We start from the raw sequence: 21349 nt of genomic DNA on the forward strand, positions 1-21349 counted from the left end.
AGATTTATCAACAGCATCTTTAATTAAATGGATCAAACAAAGAACCCCATATCACAGGCGTAATCATTTCCACTTACTCTGGAGGTAAACTTCTCATATTATTTCTTATCGTATTCGCTCTCCGCAGCCCACACATATTCCTGTCCCATTTCCCCTGATCATACTCATTGACAGTTCTCACTCAAGCTATACCAAAATATCACACGCAAATGTTCTTGTGGGCACTAACACGCCTTCTTTTAATCATCAGACAACCTTGATCTGGCTAGCAGCAGTGACTAGGCTTGCAACTATTTTTCACCGTCTATCCAAAACTTTCAATAAGAATGTCCAAAGGCGAGCCAAATCAGGAATTGAAAAAGGTATTTCCGGAGCTGCAGAGTAAAATGCATGAGACGAATCTGAAGCTAAGGATTGCCGACGTACAGGTGGAAAGCCTCAAGAAGCAGATTGTTCACGCCCAGCTTACTGACAAGGAGATTCAGAGTCTGGGAGACAACACTCGAGTATACGAGTGTCGGCCGCATGCTCTTATTGACTGACATTCCCATGGTCCGGAAGAATCTAAAGGCCAAAGAAGTTAAAAATAACGACAAAATTACCAACTTACAGAATAACAAGGAGTGCCTGGAGCGCAATATGCAGGAGAGCCATAACTCAAGCAGTCCGTGGGAGCTGCATAGAAGCTCATCTTCTCCGAAATCTCATATTTCTCCTTAGATAATATCCGAACCCATATTCAGTAATACGCTTACCATACAAGTATTCAAGACTCAGTAATGTACTTTCATTTCAGATAGTTTCTGCACCTGTATAATAGATTTTCCAGTATAGAAACTTTGCTTTATTTTTTGCCATTTTTGCTTCCCCTACCCCCGCAGTTAAGTCCACAGTACGTTTTAAATGATACTTAAAGTGGTAGGTGGGGGACGCTAACCATCCACTCACTCGATGTAGTGCTGCTTTGGGTGTCTGCCCTTTCCTCTCTTCCTTCCTTCCTTTTCTGTCTTTCTTTCCTTGACTCTTTCCTCTTCCTTCGTTCCATGGATGACTCTACACTGAGCGACAAGCCAAATGGTTTCCTGTACACCAGGAAACCATTTACTGTGCTGGGCGGTAACCATATGACCAAATTATGGCGCCTGGTGGTTTAGTGGGTAATAAAGGCGCTTCAATCGGATTGAACCTGTGCAGGTTTATATCCGAGGGGTGGTTGGGGTTTATTGCTCACGTAATGCCACTCAGGGATGAGTGAGGCTGGTCTCATCTTAAACGTCAGGACCAACTTGCCTAGACCCGGGCTCCTACGCTCCTCATGGGGCGGCATAGAACTGGATGATGGATGGATGACAACCTTAAGACTCACACCTCTGCAGTGTAACAGGGCCTTCATAGCCCCTTTTTCACTCTTACCTAAGTTGTTCTGTTTTCCACTTCCTTTTCAAAATTTGACCAATCTTCCTTCATCTTGCTCCTAGAAACTGAAACTAATTGAAGAATACAAGTCTCTCTCCATTTACCGGCCTGTCACATGTCCCCTTCTCATTCAGCAACCATCACCTAACTAATATTTACTGCACATTTAGAAATAACGCCTTTCAAAAACATTTAACAAAACACTGCTCAAGTTGTAAATCTCCTCTTCAGTATAAATAAGAAACAATGAAACATGTGCTACATGCATACGTTATATTACTCTTACACTTGCCATGTTATAATCTTCAACACTCTTAACATAATTTAAGCGTTTTTCCCATTTCAAAAAACAGTTAAGTAAATAAAACCTTCCAATATTCATTTCACTTCACGTTTTCCAACATTTCCTCAGAACCACAAATGCCATTAGTACCTTATAATCCATCTCACGTGCATCCTCTACTGTTTGTTTTATTATACACAGTATATCTGATCAACAGACTCCTACTGCTCCTGTAACAATTCAGATCAGTATACACCAAACATTGTGGTATACTCCATTTGGGTATCCTGCAATTAACTCTTTCTTATACTTTTTCCACAGCACAGACTCCCATCTATTACATAATAACTTGTTCGTATTATCACATGATACTATTTTTTCTAGACTTCGTTCACCTTCAATCTTTTATAGGGACACTGATACAAATTTCTTCCACTTCGCTGGTACAACTTCAATCAGCTAAGCTCTGGTAGATTTCTAATAAACATTTCATTCCACTCTTTCAGTTGCTTTTTATTATCTATAAGACACCCCATCAATACTTGTCGCCTTCCCATCCCTCAGTCTCTTCACAGCATTATTCCTTTCTGCCAGTGACATTTTTTCAGTCCTTACAATCCCTCTCTGAGAAGCACCAAAATTAAAAATATTTTTCACCACTCTGTTCTCATCATTCCAGGTATCGGTCTTTCAAAATATTCTTTCCCTCTGCTCCTTGCCTCAGTTTCATTTTATTAGTTTCCTTTAATTTTCAAATTTTAATTTTGATTAACACTGACCACTTTCCTACTCCACAATGAGCGATATTCGGTCTTCTTCCAGGAGGAGGAGAGGAAGTGATTCTTGTACAAAGCATTGCATAGCAACCAGGAACGTCTAGAAACATTACAAAAAACGGTGTTAAGTCCACCCGTTGCGTAGGTAGAGCAACCTCTTAAAGCTATCTATGGTCATAAATACATATGGTGTAAGTCTCTACGTTACATACAGGTTCTTGCTGTGTAGTGTGGCTGCAGTTTTATTCTTAATTAATAGTGGTAGGTGGAGCTCCCATCATCTACTTACTTGATGTAATGATTTCTTTAGGTGACTACACTAAGCGACAAACTTAATGATTTCCTGTAACCCATGAACCATTTATAACTCTGGGAGGTAACCATATAACCAATAACGGGGATGAGGTGTAACCTATTGTACAGCAGTGCTCCTGTTTAAGTGAAGAGACGCCAAAGTGACGTTCACCCAGGAACAGAACTACCACTCTCTTCCTCGTGCCTCGCTGTGGTGAGGCGCTGTCTGCTGCACGAGGAAAGCTCTGCAGCTGCGATTGTTTGCCTGTGTTTAATGGGTCTGCACGGCTAGATAATCTTGGGTTGCTCTGCTACCACTACTGCTACTACTACTACTACTGCTACTACTACTACTACTGCTACTTATTACTACTATTACTACTACTACTACTACTAGTACTAGTAGTAGTAGTAGTAATAATAATAATAATAATAATACTGAAAATAATAATAATAATAAGAAGAAATAATAATAATAGTAATATCACTACTCTTCATATATTCCCTTCTTTCTTTTGAAACTCTTTCTCGCATCTACTCTTGCCACTTCCTTCTCTGTTCTTCTGCTGCTCGTTCGGCTTTCACATCCCATGGAGCTGTCACATTCCTGATAGTTGCTACCTTCGCACCACAGCATAAATCTTTCCCATTCCTAACGAAACACTTGCTGTCTGCACTTCACAAATTTTCTGTACCTATTTTCTCCGAATTCATGACCTTAACTCAACTATCATATATTCATGTTTATCAGGCACTGCTTTTTTTCTTTGCCTTTCATTTTCACGTTTTCACCATGAGTACTCCTCTTTTCCTTACACAACTTCATTTCTCACAGTTTACCTTGCATTCCACACTCATATAATCAAACAAACTTCCACATCGCCCTCTTACCGCCTTCATGTGATCAACACCACCGTGAATCTTTCAACAGGAACGGAATCAATTAGATTATATGTAACATTTTCTCCAGTCTCCCTCTACGACTTATATTTATGTGCTTCTATGTGCTTAATATATGACTTATTTTTGCAAGATTTTCTCTCGTGACACATATACTTCTGCCACCGTACACTATCGCTTTCCCTTGGCACTTCATAAAGACAAATTGCATCATAGATAGGATCGGTGTCAACTCGCCCAGTCAGATCTCTATCACAAACTATAGCTCCAGGGCATCTGTCTTATGACTCTACTTAAATGGTCCCATGACCTGTCCGTTTCTTCCTTACAGCTGTCATTGAAAGGTACATAACTGTGCACTGATCAATGCCCCTTTCACCATCTTAAACTCAATACACCTCGAGCTGATATGATTAAAAGTGTTTCATTCCTTTTTGTCCTTCATCATACATCAACAAAGCAGCTTCCCTTGTACTCTTCATGCGTGCACATACCTGACCCAACACACTGCACATCCTTCCACTCATCCGTAGCACTCCCTTTCATTTTGTTTTCTCACAATGATCTTACACCATACCTCGCATTCCTTAATACACTCACTATCTCCAGTCTCCTGTTTTCATCACTCGCACCTCTCACATTCCACAAAGCATTGAGGGAGTTATGACCATCCGAGTGAAAACAGAAACGGTGGAGTAAAAGAACACGAAATGGAGTGAGTGACGGTGCGGAAAGAATACCGAGGGGAGAGGGCGAGGTAAGTGCTGCTGAAAGGAGACCAGTCGGCAAGGGGGCGAGAGGGAGAGAAAGAATACACGAGAGGGGAACATTAAGTTGGGAGAGAGAGGGGAAAACTTTAGATGCAGGAGTTTGGGAGAAAGAATGAAAGAAGGTGGGATGCCAGACTCTCTCTCTCTCTCTCTCTCTCTTGAGAAAGTAACATATTCACCAACAAAAGTCCGTGTCATCATCATATTTTTCGACCTAACCATGGGATGAGGAAGAACACAAAAAGCAAGGAAGGAGAGAGAGAGAGAGAGAGAGAGAGAGAGAGAGAGAGAGAGAGAGAGAGAGAGAACTAATCAACACCATGCCCAGGGAAATGGACCAAACCTACTCATGTACTCACTGTTCAAGCCCTGAAAATCCTGACTCCATTTCACGGGCAAGAGCATGCACACACATTTTTAGATGCGGGAGCTACTCTAGGAGCGGCTCTGTCCTGATGTCTCCCACTAATGATTTTCTAATTCAAGGTGCGTCAATACCGTAGAGTTTACTGACTTCAAAGAAGACACGTCACACCAAGCCGCATCACACTACAGGCAATAACCGAAGGTCTCTCTCTCTCTCTCTCTCTCTCTCTCTCTCTCTCTCTCTCACACACACACACACACACACACACACACACATATTCATTTCCATATCTATACACCTTCTTGGACAGCTACATCTCTTTCCACCTTCAGATTCATTCACATATACCTTTTCGCCACCTGAAGTGCATCCATTCTCTCCATACCACCATGCACACCGGTTGTCAACAAATCTTAAATCAAATCTTCCACGCATTGTATTGTTTCTTATCATATAGCCTTTACCAGCTTCACACATATTCCTCAATAAAAACTTTGTCAATGCTGCTTTTGCTCTTGACTCTTCTTTCTCATGCAACACAAGAGTCTCACACTTGTGTGTGTGTGTGTGTGTGTGTGTGTGTGTATATATATATATATATATATATATATATATATATATATATATATATATATATATATATATATTTTTTTTTTTTTTTTTTTTTTTTTTTTTTTTAATATAGTGGTGTGGTGTGAGTGTGGTGGTTGAGATGAAGTGCATAGAATGTGTCATGAATGTGATGAGAGTGAATAAAAGCATTATAGTAGCGAAAATATTGATTGGTATACTCTCACGATTTCAGTTATATTGGTGTATGTTCCACATACTGGCTAGGATGATGTAGGAAAAGGTAGATTCTGGAATGACTTGATGTGTGTGATTGCTGGTAAGGGGGATGATGAGATTGTATTTTTAAAAGAGGACTTAAATGGTCATGTGGTTAAAGCAGCTCAAGGAAATAAATGGGTACATTGGGGATGGTACTAAGAATGCGGAGGGGGAAAGGGTACTCTAATTTGTGGAGGCAATGAACATGACTGTGTGGGACACGCATTTTAGGAAAAGAGAGACTAGGATGAGTATATATGAGTCTGGGGGGAAACAGTAGTCACTGACAATTTTCTGATTAGGAGAGCTGACAGGAGGTTCGTGAGGGATGTTTATCTTAGAGTGAGAGATAAGTATGTGTGCAGCAACACAGATTACTGATATCTAACATGATGCATAAGGAGCAGATGGTGAAAAAAAGAGGACCTATATACCCAGGAGGAAAATATGGAAGTTGAAAAATCAAGCAGCAAGAAATGCCTTTTATAGTGAGACGAGTAAAGCAGTGGCTGAACAGGGAGCTGGTGACAGAAGTGTTAATGAACAGTACAGAGCTCTCAAGAACAATCTACTGAAAGTTACTGGTTCATTGTGTGGATGGACAAGGCGACCTCCAAGACATAAAGTAACATGATGATGGGATGAGGGTGAAGAAGCCGCAATTAAGGAAATGAGAAGACTTCTCTGGTAATGGATATGGAGTGGCAACAGAAAGGAATACTTGGATGTCAAACGTAGGCCTAAAATAGAAATATACAGAGCTAAATCTAAGTCTCAGAGACTTTAACTGGATAGATTTAATAGGCCTGAAAGGAAGAATATGGTATATTAGGTTGCAAATCAGATGAGGAGGGAAAACAGGGATATCGTAGGTGAGCAGAGCGTGAAGAATGATGAAGGAAAGTTAATGGTGGACAATGAGGATATTAAAGATGCCTGGAGAGAGCATTATAACCAGTTGCTGAATGAGGAGTTCTACAGGAGCATAGAAGTTTTGGAGTCAGAGGATCCAGTGTTTGGCCCCATGGCCTTTTATTAATGCTGTGAGTCGAGCAATTGGCAAGATGCGGTTGCGGAAGGTGGCTTCTCTGTCTGGGGTGATTGCTTTAATGCAGAAGGCTTCAGGGGATACAGGAGTGGGTTTAGTTAATGTTTTGAAAAATACCATTATATTATAAGTGTGGTGTTTCATATGACTGGGTACTGTATATATGCCCTGGAAAAATGAAATTATAGTGGCATAAAACTTTTGGATCATATAATGAGGGTAATGGATATAGTACTAAAAGGTATGATCAGGGAAACAGTGAATGTTGATGAGATGCACTTTGGGTTTTTCCCAGGCAAAGGGGCCACCTTTTCCATATTCATTGTCCGAAAACTTAAAGAAAATTGTATAGGAAAGAAAACAGCTGTACTGTGTTTTTGTTGATTTGGGAAAGGCATTTGATAGGGTCACTGGGGAGGTGATGAAATAGGCAATGAGAAAGTTTAGGATCAAGGAGTGGCTAGTTGAAGTGGTTATGTCTAAGTATGTGGGAGCTCAATCCAGGTGAGTGCGAATGGAATTTTGAGTGATGAGTTGTCCGTGAATGCTGGCGTGCATCAGCAGTCAGTCTGGAGCCCATTATTGTTTGTCATGGTGTCTGAAGCTCTTTCAAGTGACTCCATGGGAGATGTTGTATGCTGATGACATAGTACAGAGAATGAAAGGGAGGTGAAGGAAAGATTTAGGAAATGGATAGACGATATTGGGTACAAGAGTTTGAGAGTGAATGTTGATAAAAACTAAAGGGATGATAGCTGGGGTAGGTGGAGATACTATCAAATCGGAGGGAGTGTGGCCATGTGTGGTTTGCCACAAGGGTGTGAGACGTAACTCACTCTTGTGCAGTGTTTGTGATAAATGGGTGCATAAGAAATGTAGTGGTATTAGAGGTTGACTGCGAGATAATGCTATATTCATGTGTATGTGGTGTGTCAAGGAGAGGTTGTAGGGATTATCAGATATGGAATGATTATTTTTGCTAGTGAGTCTCTTGGGTGTAAAGAAGAGTTTTGTTACATGGAGAAATCTTATGTGCTTGAGGCGGAGTTGGACTAGGATAAGAAGTGGTTGGAGGAATTTCAGGGAGCTGTTGACTCTCCTGACATTGAGAGAACCCTCCCTTCGTGTGAAGAGATATTTGTATATGGCATGTGCTAGGAGTAAAATGCTGTGTGGTATCTGAGACTGAGTGGAAAAGGAAGGAGATATTCTTGGGCATAAAAGTACTGAAATTACAATTTTATCATTTTAACTCAAGGAGGAAGGAACCAAAGGCCAAGAGTCAGTAAGAAAATTCCCTCTAAGAAAAAACTAAAACAAGACAAGAAGCGGTGTCAAGGCACAGCAAACCCGTCCCCGGCAGTCATTTTAATGCTGACATATAAACAAAACAGGATATCTAGTCAAAAATGTCACATATCAGATTTGGATGAAATCGGGTGAGAATTGACGATTTTATGTCCATTTAAAATTTTAGGCCCGACCCACCTGACATTAATCCTCCCCTACCACTAACTGAAGGATGATCCCCCTGATGTAATGAGGCGTCTTACACTGTGTAACATATTTAAACCAATTTTTTGTTTATGTTAATTTTTACGCTATCTCTGATCAGTGTCGATGCGTGGATTCCGAATATGCTATTTTGTTTTTGTGTAAATCTAGAGTTACAGGAATTATGCAACAACATATATTTCGTACAAGGACAGGAACTGCAACTTATTACCATTTCAAGAATGTTGAGAATGTCAATGAATTTATATATTTCCGGGTGTATATTATGAATATAACTAGTAAATCAGCAAACAATAACATCACAAGGAATGCGGGGCTCATAGTATCTAGAAATGCACTTTTGATCTTGACTTTCTTCTGTAGCTGTGATGACAATCGCGCAACAATCCCCAAATGTGATCGCCCATCATCGCCTCGTTGCACCTGCCCTGATATCTGGCTTCCATCAGCAAAATGTCCTGATGGAACCGTTCTCCGTGCTCCTTGCTGACTGCACCCAAGTAGCTTTTGAAGAAATCAAGGTGGGAATGCAGATAGTGCAATTTGATTGACATTCTGCATCCAAACCGGTGGAATGCGCCGATCAGGTCATCGACGAGCTGTGCGGAATTGGGTCTCCTCTGGTTGACAAGAAAGCCTTCCACAACCCCTCTGAAAGCATTTGATGCATGCTCTTCATCTTCGGTCATTATACCCTAGAGTTCACAACTTGCATGCATTCTTTGAACTTGCGGCCCGGTGAATATGCCAGCCGTCATCTTTGCCACACTCAGCTTAGGAAACATTGATCGAATATGCAGAAACGCATTGCAATCCTTGTCGATAACCTTCACGAACTGTTGTACAAGACCAAGTTTTATGTGTAGCGGCGGTAGCAATACCTTCCCTCTGGAGATCCAAGGAGCTCTCAGAACGATGCACGAACCCTGTGTAAGACTCTCCCTGAGAGGCCAGTCTTTCCTCACGAAATGTTCTGCATCGCTCCGGCTGTCCCACAAGCATAAAAAACAAGAGTACTTCGTATAACCGCCTTTCCTTTCAAGTAGGAACGAAATCATTTTGAAATCCCCACAAACCTCCCAATTGTGCTCTGAGTACTTCATCTTTGTCGGACAACTCTTCACATTCTCATAGCCTTCTTTCATGTCCACAGAATGTGCAACTAGAATTGATGGGAGTTCGTTCCCATTATGCTAAAGTACAGCTTTTAGGCTCTTCATGGAACTGTCTATGAAGAGTCGCCATTCTGAGATCTTGTAATTCACTCCCATGGCTTGGAACAAACACTTAACATCAGAGCAATAACAAAACGAGGTTTCTTCACAAAATCTGATGAAGGAGGCTAACTTCCCGGGGGATTCTTATAATTCAACTTGCAAATGGGATCCAACAAGTTCCATTCGCTTAGACGTGGCGCCAGCAAGTCAGCATTGGACTTGGTGAGTCCTAAACCTCGGACCATGTCATCCAGTTCTTGCTGACTGGGAAAGTGTGGAGTGTCTCCAGAACATTCTCCAGCATACGATTCATCATCATTTTCCCCTTCGTCATCGAAGATGTCCATGTCCTCCTGGTCAGCAATTACGTCAGCCATTACATCGGCGCACAGTAACAAGACTAGATAATAACAATTGCCAATTGTTGACAAAAACCTAGAGATACACAAACAAAACATACACCATTGGAATCAGAGTGGAAAACTGTGTCTAACAAGACCAAAAAAAAAAAAAAATGAATAAACAAATTCTTTGTTACACAGTGAAATTATAGGATGCAGATTTGAAAGATGCACCTTTAGGTTTTGGTTTCATGTCGATGTGACCAATATGAAAGGGGTTATGGCGAAAGAAACATTTTAAAACTTTTTTTTTACACATTTTGGGCGTACAGCCTAGGCCTTGGCCCAATTTGGCCTAAAATTTAATCAGGTGATCAGAAGTTCATAGCACATCATCCCTGTAATTTTAGTAATCCCATCACCAGTTTTCGCGTAAGACAGACAGACAAACAAGCAGTCAAACCAAGTGAAAATAATTCCTGTCCCCGAGCCCCTCCGAGGAGGGGACGGTTAATAACAGAGAACCAAAATTCAAGATATGTTCCATTTTTAGATGCCTGGACACACTGCATTTGAAAGACTGCAGGTTATAGGCAGGAGCAAATACAGACAGAGGAAGACAGTTCCAGAGTTGACCTGTTGCATACATGAATAACTGGGAGTAACGACTAACTCTTCCATATGATAGTTGGACAGAAAAAGGATAAAAGTTTGTTGCCAGATGGGTGCTACGCACCCGCCGTTGTGGTGGAGGGATAGGAGTAGACAGTTCAGAGGAACAGTGGCCATTGAAGCAGCGATAGAAAAAAGATCAAGCGGTAACAGTGTAGCAAAGAGACAGAGGTTGAAGAGAAACAGGAAGAGGAGAAGGATTAATGAGGCTGATTGGATGGATGAGCAGTGTGTCCTTGGATGCGAGGCCTGGATGGGAAAGGGGTGGGGATTACGACTGAAGCGTTGAGAGAAAAGGTGGGACTAGAGTGAGTTGGTGTTGTGATTTGGAGGGGTCGATTGCAATGGTCTGGGCATGTTAAGAGGATGAAAGATGGCAATTGAGTTATGAAGGTGAGAAGTGTAAACGTCGGGGTAAGGGCTGCGCGAGGCAGACCGAAAAAGACCTGAGACGAGGTCGTATAGTGTGACCTCAAAGATAAGGGACTGAATGGGGAGGCTGCCAGATATCGAACAGCGTGGAGATGCCGCCATTAGGTAACCAAGGCCATCGCTTGCAAAGATGGTGGAGCCTTTATAAACGGTAAGAACGGTGCTATATATATATATATATATATATATATATATATATGTCTATATATATATATATATATATATATATATATATATATATATATATATAATGCTGATGATGCAGTGCTACTTGCAGTACAGGACAAGAACTTGCTAGACTAGTGCAGAGTTTAGCTGATGTCTGTGAGCGTCGTGCCTTGAGAGTAAATGTAAAAATGAGTAAAGTGATGGTAATCGTGAGAGAAGGTGACTCCCAGTGTGATGTTACAGAGATATAAGAGACACTGGAATTGGTGAGAGAGTTCAAATACTTGGGTACAGCGATATAAAAGAGAGGAAATTATGCAAAAGATTTGGAAATTAGAGTGACACAAGGAAGGAAAGCAGCTGGTGCTATGAAGACCTTGATAAGAAACAGAGGCTTGAGTGTTGCAGCTGCACGAGACTTACATGGAGGGACGGTAGTGCCAACTTTAACATATGATTGTGATACTATGGTGTGGCATGAAAATGAAAAGTCAAGAGTGAGAGCAGTGGAGATGGGAGTGCTGAGGAATGCATGTGGAGTACAAAGAGTGGATAGGATACGAAATAATGTTGTTCGTGAAAGATACGGAGTGAGGAAGTCTGTAGACACCAGAATCGAAGAGAGTGTACTGAGATGGTATGGTCATGTGGAGAGAATGGATGAAAACAATGGTGAAGAAGGTATACCTAAGCGGAATTGAAGGAGGGAGGAGGGGAGGTTGGCCAAGGAGAAGGTGAAGGGATATGGTGGATGAGTATGAGGAAGAGAGGTATAGAAGTCGGTGTGGCTAGGGAACTGACAAGAGATCGAGCTAGCTGGATGAATGTTGTGAGAAGAAGTGCATGATTAGGGATTTGACACCCCTTTTTAACGTGACAGCGTTCAGACTGACTTTATCAGATACGTTTATTTGAAGCTACAGAATGTTAGGAAAATTTTTTGGCATATCAGATAGAACCAGGATTCCGAAGGCTTGAATGACGAGTGAATGAAAGCGTGGCCTATTGGACTGAGCAAACTTCTGTCTGGACGTTGCTATTTCCCACCCTGCCCTAGGGTGGGAAAGGAGATCCGGATGATGATAATGATAATGATATACTCTCTCTCTCTCTCTCTCTCTCTCTCTCTCTCTCTCTATATATATATATATATATATATATATATATATACAGTATAGAGAGAGAGAGAGAGGTCAAATGCCTGACCATACAAACAACAATATTTTGTGATTCAGATTTTTACTAACTCTTTTCAAAAAAGTCCTGCCCATTGTATTCATCAGTACACTGTACCAATGTGGTCACCATCCTGCGTTCGTTTGGGAGTGTTTAGCAATCCTTAACCTGCCGCTTCCCGGCAGATTTTTCACCAATGATCCCTCCAATCCCAACGGATTTTCTATTTTTTTTTTTAATTGGCTAAAACCTCCGGTTTTTATGAGAAACATTGAAAATTCAGAGAGAAAGTGCTCACCTGAGCTTAGAAATGCCCTGTACAGGTGACCCTCCCCTCACCTGGTACCATCTTCTCTAAGACATTTTCTATGGGAGGGGTAACTATTCCAAACCTCTCAGAATAGGTAGATATTTATTTATTTGGTACGAATTTATATGTAGTACAAGAGTATATTGGTTTTCCCACTATAATATAAGCAATATAAGCGTTGTTCCACTCACCAAACACATCAACATACCACACCTTCTTTGGCAAAGTTACCTCATCACTTCTGCTCATTTCTTCCTCTGGCGCCAAATAATCTTTGTCTTCCACATCGGGAATCACTTCCGCCTTGAATTTCGTGGTCAGAGAGACCATGGCGCAACATGTCTTAACTGGCCAGGTCACTGCTAACAGATGAATTGCCAAGAAAATGGTGTGTGTGGGGGTGTGGGGACATGCAGGGCCAGGCTGTGTCACCACCTGGTGGTGGGTAGAGGAAGGTCTCCCACATATGCCTACCAAAAATCACACGTGAATTTTGAAAAATGTTCAAATGACGGACCTTGCAATTGCAAGGAATTTATATACATCAACGGGAGTCACAGTGACAAAATGTTTGGGCATATATATACGTCAAAGGATGGTGCCGGTTAAATGTTATATTAAGCTGCATATATCAAGTTAGGCACACATATTATCGAGTCTTTGCTTTACCTAGGGTCAATCCTAAATACATATTTACTGTTTGATCATTTCTGTTGCTTTATTTTTTTCTGGGTTCGATATCTTTGGCTACCACTTATATATTATTGATTTATGCTATCTAGGTTCCCTTTATCAACAACTGGTCGACCAGATAAGGTTCGCCCAGCCGTATGAGATGAAACAATACAGTTGGACTTCAATATAAGTGAGTATACATGTGGGAGGATGATTATGCAGCTTGAACACTTATCAATGATAAATATAAACATATCTTCTAAAAATTTATATCTATATTTGCTCTTATCAGACAAGGTCTCGAAATATGAAAAATATACATCTTTTAAAATTACTCATTATGATTGCAAATACTATTGACCCACATATCTGGCCATCTGTCAGTGTTGCATATATATATTGTTACATAGCCTATGATTTCATCATCCTTTGTATAATTCTAACGTACAGTATGCTGCATGTTTGATCACGAGCGTGTATTGCCTCACTCCCCCTTCTCTCCCTTATAGTAGAGTAAGTCGTTCTTTCTGTTGTTCAGAGCAGGATTGTCAACTCTTTGTCCCCTATGGCTTCATTTGCGCATCCTTCTTACAAGTTGTATCAAGCTCTGCCGGCCCCTATATAATGAGCTCAGTCTCTGCATTAATTGCCACTTAGATCTACTCCTCATTTTGCTCACATAACTGTCCTCCCCTGTACAGTTGTTATTATTTTTGTGAGTGCTCAGGAAGTCTCCAGCCATCTAGCAGCTGTGAAATTTGAGTATAAGTGTTATTACATTTTTTCCTTGTACTGTATTGCATGAGGTGTTGATTCGTAGGCCTAGTGAGGTTTTTGTGATTCATGTGTTTTTATGTCAGTCATTTATGATAATATTTTGTATCTGTAATAATATATCTTGCATTAACTGAGCATTATCTGGTTTTCTTATTTTATCAGGGCTGACTTAGATAAATTTACTCTTGCTAATTTCGTGTTAATAAAGGCTATTGCAGTTAACCATATATTTAACCTGTTTTTTGCCATTACATTATCCTTATGAGTCCTGAATGTTTAGTTGTTAGTTTGAGCATTAAACTTTAACTTATAATTTTACCTAACTCTTTTGTTTTGAACCTGGAACTTTGCGGGACAGTTTTCTCTGTTCCGTAACAATTTATATATATATATATATATATATATATATATATATATATATATATATATATATATATATATATATATATATATATATATATATATATTAATTGGCCTTTTACGTTAGCAGTGTGTTTTGATTTGCTATCGGCATTAGTATGTTTATATTTATATAATAAACGAGTCTGCAATGTTGTCTCGGTATTGTTTTAGTAATATTGCTCAGAAGAGACTCTTTAATTGCATATATTTCTTATTTAGTATATGGCAACATCTAACCTCCAGACCCAGCACCCACCCACCCCTCACCTAATCATCCTCATCCTCTACCCTCTTCCTAACACTGCTAGCAGGTAAACTAATTGGTTTTCAAGTGAAAAAATCAAATCTGATGCCCGCCATGACAAAGAAAGTAAACAGCACGCTAAACTAGGTACCTTCCACCCCCTGTGTGGAAAATGGCGAGCTCCTGCAGCGTCCACGGTTTTTATAATTGGAAGGTTCTAGAGAAATATTTATAGTACTACACCTTGCCGACGATGGTCTGAAATCATGGATAAAACACTTTAAAACTTAAGAGATGTTTATGCTTTCTTTGACTTAATTTTGAATATTATCAGTACCTGTTCTGCTCATTTTGTCTCAGGTAAATAGAGATGTTATCATTCTTCTATCTTAATGTGTTTTCATCCATTATATACTGCATTTGAGACAGTGGTTCTCCACAGACGGGGAACCCCAAGGTTCTGCAGGACAAAGATTCTACACGGAGGGGCCTGGGGTAATCAGGGCCCCCCGGTCAGACTCTTGGCTTCTTCATTGGTCCCCCTCCCATGCAGCCAGACATTTCTTCCCACCTTGATTTCTCTAACAAGTGGCTATGACTAAACTACACACTTTCCATGGATGAACTGTGAAGTCATATTCTGTCGGTGTTATGTTCTTAGACTGCAGTGTCGGTGTCATAGTTACAGGATAAAGAGAGTAGGGTGGGAAGGTATACTTGGCCTCAGTAGGTAATGTATGCCTAATTCCGGACCTCCTCACAGGATACGAATCATCCGAATGTAAGCTTCATGACTTTCATCACTTTTGAGATCATCTGCTGCATATGACTTTCGTGAAAATATAAATACAGTTATTAAAATGTCTGGGTAATTTATCCCACAAAGCACATCCCGGTCGCCAAACAAGTCGGTCGTTGAGTACGGATCGTCCCTAATTATTCCAATTTTTCCAGCATAATGCTCCTTCTCTTCTTGTTCAGTCATCCATGTACACAACCGGAGCTGTGGATTGACTTTCCCGCGTATTTCCTTTTCAGATATGATAAAAACAGAAATTCTTTCCGAGACTCCATGTACATTCAGTTCAATGTTTACTTTGCTTTAAATTAGTCGTGGCTGCCTAATCCAAGTAGGTGACATCTATGCAAATCTTCTATAGTTTCATGAGCCCCCGAATGCAGCTCAGAAAAGTTCCTAACTGCACTATTATGGTCAGGTTTTCCTTCACATCCTGATATCTTTAATCTGTAAATATGATACAATCTCCCATGTTCTACGAATGCTACTGACTGCTGGCGTTTGCCATGCAAAGTCTGCCGATCTTATGTTCCGAGATCGTTTGTGACGGTGACATCGTTTGAGGTTAGAGATCTCAGCGTGAGAAGGAATTCCTGGCCGCATTATTACCGTAAAAAATATATATAAACAAAATTAGACTGGAGAGAAGACTTTGGGTTGATTGTCGATATAAGATCTAGAAATTAGGTAATAAAGAAAAAAAAAGAATACCAACGCTAGCAAAACTTTATATAGGACTCCTAATAGTGAAAAAGCTGAAAACTTTAGTGCTCATCATCGTGCACATGCGACAGTCTTTGCTATTTTCGAAAGTTAATCAGGGAAGACGATTGTAAGCTAGCAGGTAAAGGCTGTATGTCGAGTAATTTTCTAAAAAAAAAATCCCAGGTGCACCTTATTCAATATATCCAGTGTTAAGAAGACTGTGGACCTCTCTTCTGCCTTGGATAGTACGATGGTGAAAATTTTTGTTAAATCAGAAAGTACAGCATGTAGAAAACATCTAAAACAAGTGGTACATGCGCCGTATAATCAGTCACAAGTCCGTCGACATGATCCGTAGGCATCTGTGATTTTGGATTACGGTAATGAAAAATGTTGGAAAATAATCGTATACAGTTAAGTACCTTCATTGCTTGTCTTCTGCTGGCTATAGAGAGATTCATCGGATTGCTTCGAAACTGATGAGTAACTTGCCAGTACACGACAGGTGCCCCCTGACCGTTTGGTAGAACGTAAAGCCAATAATTTGACCGTCCTGGGCCCTTGTCCTTTTGACTGATTGCTCTCAAATTTTAATTAATAATTCTTTACTTGACCCTCTACCACTTTAATAAATCTGGTTAAAATCGGATGAAAAATATTTAAGCTAACCTTTTCATGTGACCCTGACCTATTGTTCTCACACCGTCTAAATGAGATTGCATTACACTTATTTGAGATAAAGGCAAATCCATTGGCCTTGCTCTTTAACCTTTACCTTTGACCGACTGCTCTTAAAACTGCATCACTTGAATCACTTCACCCTTTTTGTTAGTTAGCCTGTCAGCCAAGTTTGACGAAAATCGGATCAAAACTGTTTGGGTTGACCTTGCCCTTGACCTACGACCAACTAAAATTATTCATCTGTTCCTCTGATGGTCCTAAATCATTTTGCCATACTGGTGCAATTCCATCTAATAGTTCTCTACAGTTTTAGCAGAAAGATAGGAACACCAGATCAGATACATACCCCATTCACGTTGTGTGTACGGGTGCAAAGAACAGGGTAAACTCTTCAAGACCATTCACAATGTAGTTCATCCTCTTCACAACAATGACGTATATCATTGATTATTCCCGTTGCCCATAAACAGTGTTATTGAGCTTAGAAGACGTTATCAGTGTGGACGTGTTAAATGTCCCCCTGAACCTTCATAAGCGCTACGTGATGTCTTTCCTAGACATAATACAATTGTTTGGTGATAGTCTGATTACAATGAAATATACGTATGGTCCGGATGGTGATTGTTGCAAGAGACACTGATCCAAAGCCGTTTTGGAATTTCGCATATTTTATAATACATTTTTATTTCGCTAGCAGTAAAAAAAAAAAGGGGGGGGGATTTAAATAGTTCACTGCAATATATATTTCAGCTCTGATGTGAATCGAAAGAGTTCATCTACAGGAGAATGAAGCTGCGAGTCTCTGGGGAAATCTGGTAGAAGCTCGACAACTTAACACGGAGGAGGAGAGTGGTCGAGCGTGTCGTGTTCTTCAAAGAAAACATGTTGCGTTTCCACCGCTTTAGGCACGTCAAAGGTAACTCATGACTAAAGCTGACAGACTCCACACCACAGTTGACTCCCGCCTCAGTAAGATACAACCCACTTCTATAACCCGACCATTCTCATTTTACTCTAACTTGGCCTAAATCTGATGCTTCTCTATTTTCAATACTGAGTTGTAAAAATGGATTAATGCTTATAGTATCGAATAAATGTTATGGAAAGGATGCAGAGTCATAGCATCGATTCTCTCTGTCACTGAGCTGCATGAAGTAAGCTGTATACGGGCGAAAATTTTGGCCGTGGCATTGTGAAAGAACTATAGTTAACCTTTTCTTGGGACAACCCCAGTATTCTGTTGAAGCTGATGCCGGACGATTGCATAATACGGTAAGTCCTTAGAACTTGAGTGTTGATATTTATTCCTTTAACCTTATCATCATTCTATTCCTTCTAACGTCAAATGATTTTTTTCACCTGCAGGCTTGTGATAAAAATGTATGAGCGTAATAAGGAATGCATTTATAGTGTAGCAACAGTTAATTGCGAAACCGTTTTCATAAATACTTGCTTTCCTCGGTACTAAAATCATGGAGTCAGTGCGCAAAGATGGTCGTATACTTCAGCTTGGTCCAAAAGAATTCATACATAGGAATAATTGTTTCTCTTTTCAGGTATCTCTCCAGAATGCCAGGTGTGTTAACGGGAGTCCACCATGGGTAGGATAGACTCATCTGTATTTGTGTTCAACATATTGACAATTGTGTAGATCATGTACTGTGAATGACAGGTTGTTAATAAAAAGCGATAATATTCCCGTCAGTAAGGAAACTTTGCCTCGTATGAGTAACTGATAAGGTGAATAATATCGTATGGCTTTAATAGGATGAAAATATTACATTTCTTCCAGTCATGAAGGTTTAATGCTGCACATATTAGCCCCTTCCTTAGGGTGGCATGTTTTGCATTTTATTCATACTATCGTCAGACAATAATATTCGGCTTAGGATAAACGTATCGAACTCTACGGGTTATGTGAATCCCTTATTGATGCTTTCACAACAAGACATCCTTTAAATTTTATACACAATAAGGAAAAAGTAGCCTAATAATAAAGAAGAACGAGGCAGTAGGCGACGATGGCAAGCTCTACGCACACCAAGCTTTGTCAACGACCGGAAGTGAGTTTCAACACAAAAAGTCATTTCTATGTGGAGGTACTCCAGCTCAACATTCCACCCAAGAATCATGGCCCTGGCGTAAAACTCTTCAGAGCCTAAGTATTTCGCACGTAATTTTATTGCTTTTCATATGTTCTGCACTTGATGATCTTTGACCCTTGACCTGGCGGATGAAGGTTATGCACGTACGAAGCACACTTGTAAGCACTCTTCAATGTCTATAAGCATGTAACGTTTCATTCAGTTCCATCTACCCAGTGTGGAGCTAGGGAACTTGGAATTCTCAGAATGGCCCACCCCAGGTACAACTTCTAGGTGGTGCTGCCAACAACTGGAAGTGCGTTTGGACACTAAATATCATTTTTATATGGAGGTACTCCAGTGAAACCTTCCACCCAAGAATCATGGCCCTGGTTTAACAATCGTCGGAGCATTTGCATTTCACTCAAGCATTGTCGTAATTTCAGCTATTTTTACCGTTTTTGCATTTGATGACCTTTGACCCCTGACCTGCCCAATGTAACACATAGATGTACATTAGAAAACTGTATTACTAGTCAATGTCTACAAGCATGCAAACTTGCATTCAGTTCCATTGAGCCACTGGGGAACTAGGGGGCCATTTTTGAATATTGGTACTGGTAGCTAGGGACGCTAAGGCCAATCTTCGCAGGGTTACCACACGAAAACTAGAGGAGAGAGGGGATGAGGGGAAATGGATGATACACTTTCGATAGGAAATGACCTCAAGATTATGCCTAAAGAAGTCAGAGGTTTCTATGCCCACTGGTAATGGTTCTACAGCTGAAAACGTGAAAAGTACGAGAAAGGCGGGTTTTCGGCCATTGCTAGGCAACAAATTGTTGCCTGGTAACCAAAGCCTTGCGGACACAACAAGGTCATAGGCTGGTCATTGGATCCACGTTTGGTACGAATCGGTTAATTCTGAAGGGTAAAGGTGGCTGCCACAAGTAAACAAGGAGTACTAGAAAGAAAGAACACGCGACTAACAATAAGGGCAGAATGAAGTAGGCCATTTAAACGAAAAAGAACCTTAGGACTCAAATACCTGACACTCATGGTCCAATGGCTCACTCCCAGGGGAATAAAATCGTGATGCATTAGCTGGAATGAAATAGAAAATTCGACGGGACAACAAGGTTAAATACTGTAAGGTATAATGGAAGTACGAAGAAGTAAAAGATCTATCCCAACATGTTTGTGTGTGTGTGTGTGTGTGTGTGTGTGTGTGTGTGTGTGTGTGTGTGTGTGTGTGTGTGTAATTTTTTTTTCACCGGGTCTGTCAGGATCACTTGATGCTCGTAATCGTCAGCTTTTACCCTCCCGGAAGGGAGCTGAGAGCTCATATACTCCGATCTCAGGGCAAGGCTGTGACCTTCACACACGGACACACCAGTCCCCTTGCTCTAGGGGAACAGTAACCACCCACTTCGTCAGTGAAACTTTCGCAACCTGAGCGAGGCGCGAACTCCCGTCCACCAGATGGTGAGCGAGAACGTTACCACTGAGCCAGCGAGCGGTGTATGTGTATGTGTGTGTGTGTGTCTGAGAGAGAGAGAGAGAGAGAGAGAGAGAGAGAGAGAGAGAGAGAGAGAGAGAGAGAGAGAGAGAGAGAGAGAGAGAGAGAGAGAGAGAGAGAGAGAGAGAATATCTGATAAACAAGGGGCACAGTAAGATAATGCCACAACAGTTACGGCAAACATGAACTGAGAAATATAACAGATGGAAATTGAATGAAAAAGAACGAGAATGAAAAGGAGTCAGAACGAGAGTGGGTTGAAACTGAATAACTGAATGGAAATGAGAAGGGGTGAACAAGTGTGACTTTGAATGACTGAGTGTGCAAAGGGTCAGTGCAAAAACTTGAGTGAGGACTGAAAATGAGTGTGGGAGCAAGAGTGTGAGTCAGAAAAGTGATTGAGTGAAAGAGTGTGAGTGTGCAAGGGAGAGAAGGAGGATGGGTACGCCTGACTGAATTTAGGAAAGTAAGCAAGTGTGTGAGAAACGGAAGTGTTGGATGTGGATGGCGAGAGAGAGAGAGAGAGAGAGAGAGAGTAAGAAACTGAGAGTTTGTGAGTGAGCAGTGGTAGGATGAATGTGTGTGTGCGTGAGGAGAGAGAGAGAGAGAGAGAGAGAGAGAGAGAGAGTTTTCAAAGTCATCCTGTTACTGCTGAGACAAACTACACTCGTTTTGTGTGCGTGTGTGTGTCTGGGGGGGGGGGGTAGATGGTGGATAATGGGTTGGTGGGTAGGGGGTTGGGGGGAAAAATAGATGATGGAGTAAATAAATCCATTGTGGGACTGGGTCCTTGTGGGAAAACAGATCCATAATGAATCGGTCCCTGGGGGAAATGAGTCCAAGCAGCAACATTGATCCAATAGGTAAAAATGAGTCCATGGGGAAATATCACTGGCACGCCATCTTTTTACACTGAGAATGGACTTCAAAACCCTCCCATAACGATT

General features: G+C 40.8%; 1 pseudogene; it reads left to right on the forward strand.

The window, feature by feature from the left end:
* Positions 1-296: 296 nt before the first annotated feature.
* On the forward strand, positions 297-720 carry LOC145411615 (prefoldin subunit 1 pseudogene; annotated as a pseudogene).
* The last annotated feature ends 20629 nt before the right edge of the window (positions 721-21349 follow it).

This window comes from Coenobita brevimanus, chromosome 90 (assembly GCF_032717465.1).
Source record: "Coenobita brevimanus isolate Jiangsu-jjx chromosome 90, ASM3271746v2, whole genome shotgun sequence".
In the NCBI taxonomy this organism is placed as follows: domain Eukaryota; kingdom Metazoa; phylum Arthropoda; class Malacostraca; order Decapoda; family Coenobitidae; genus Coenobita; species Coenobita brevimanus.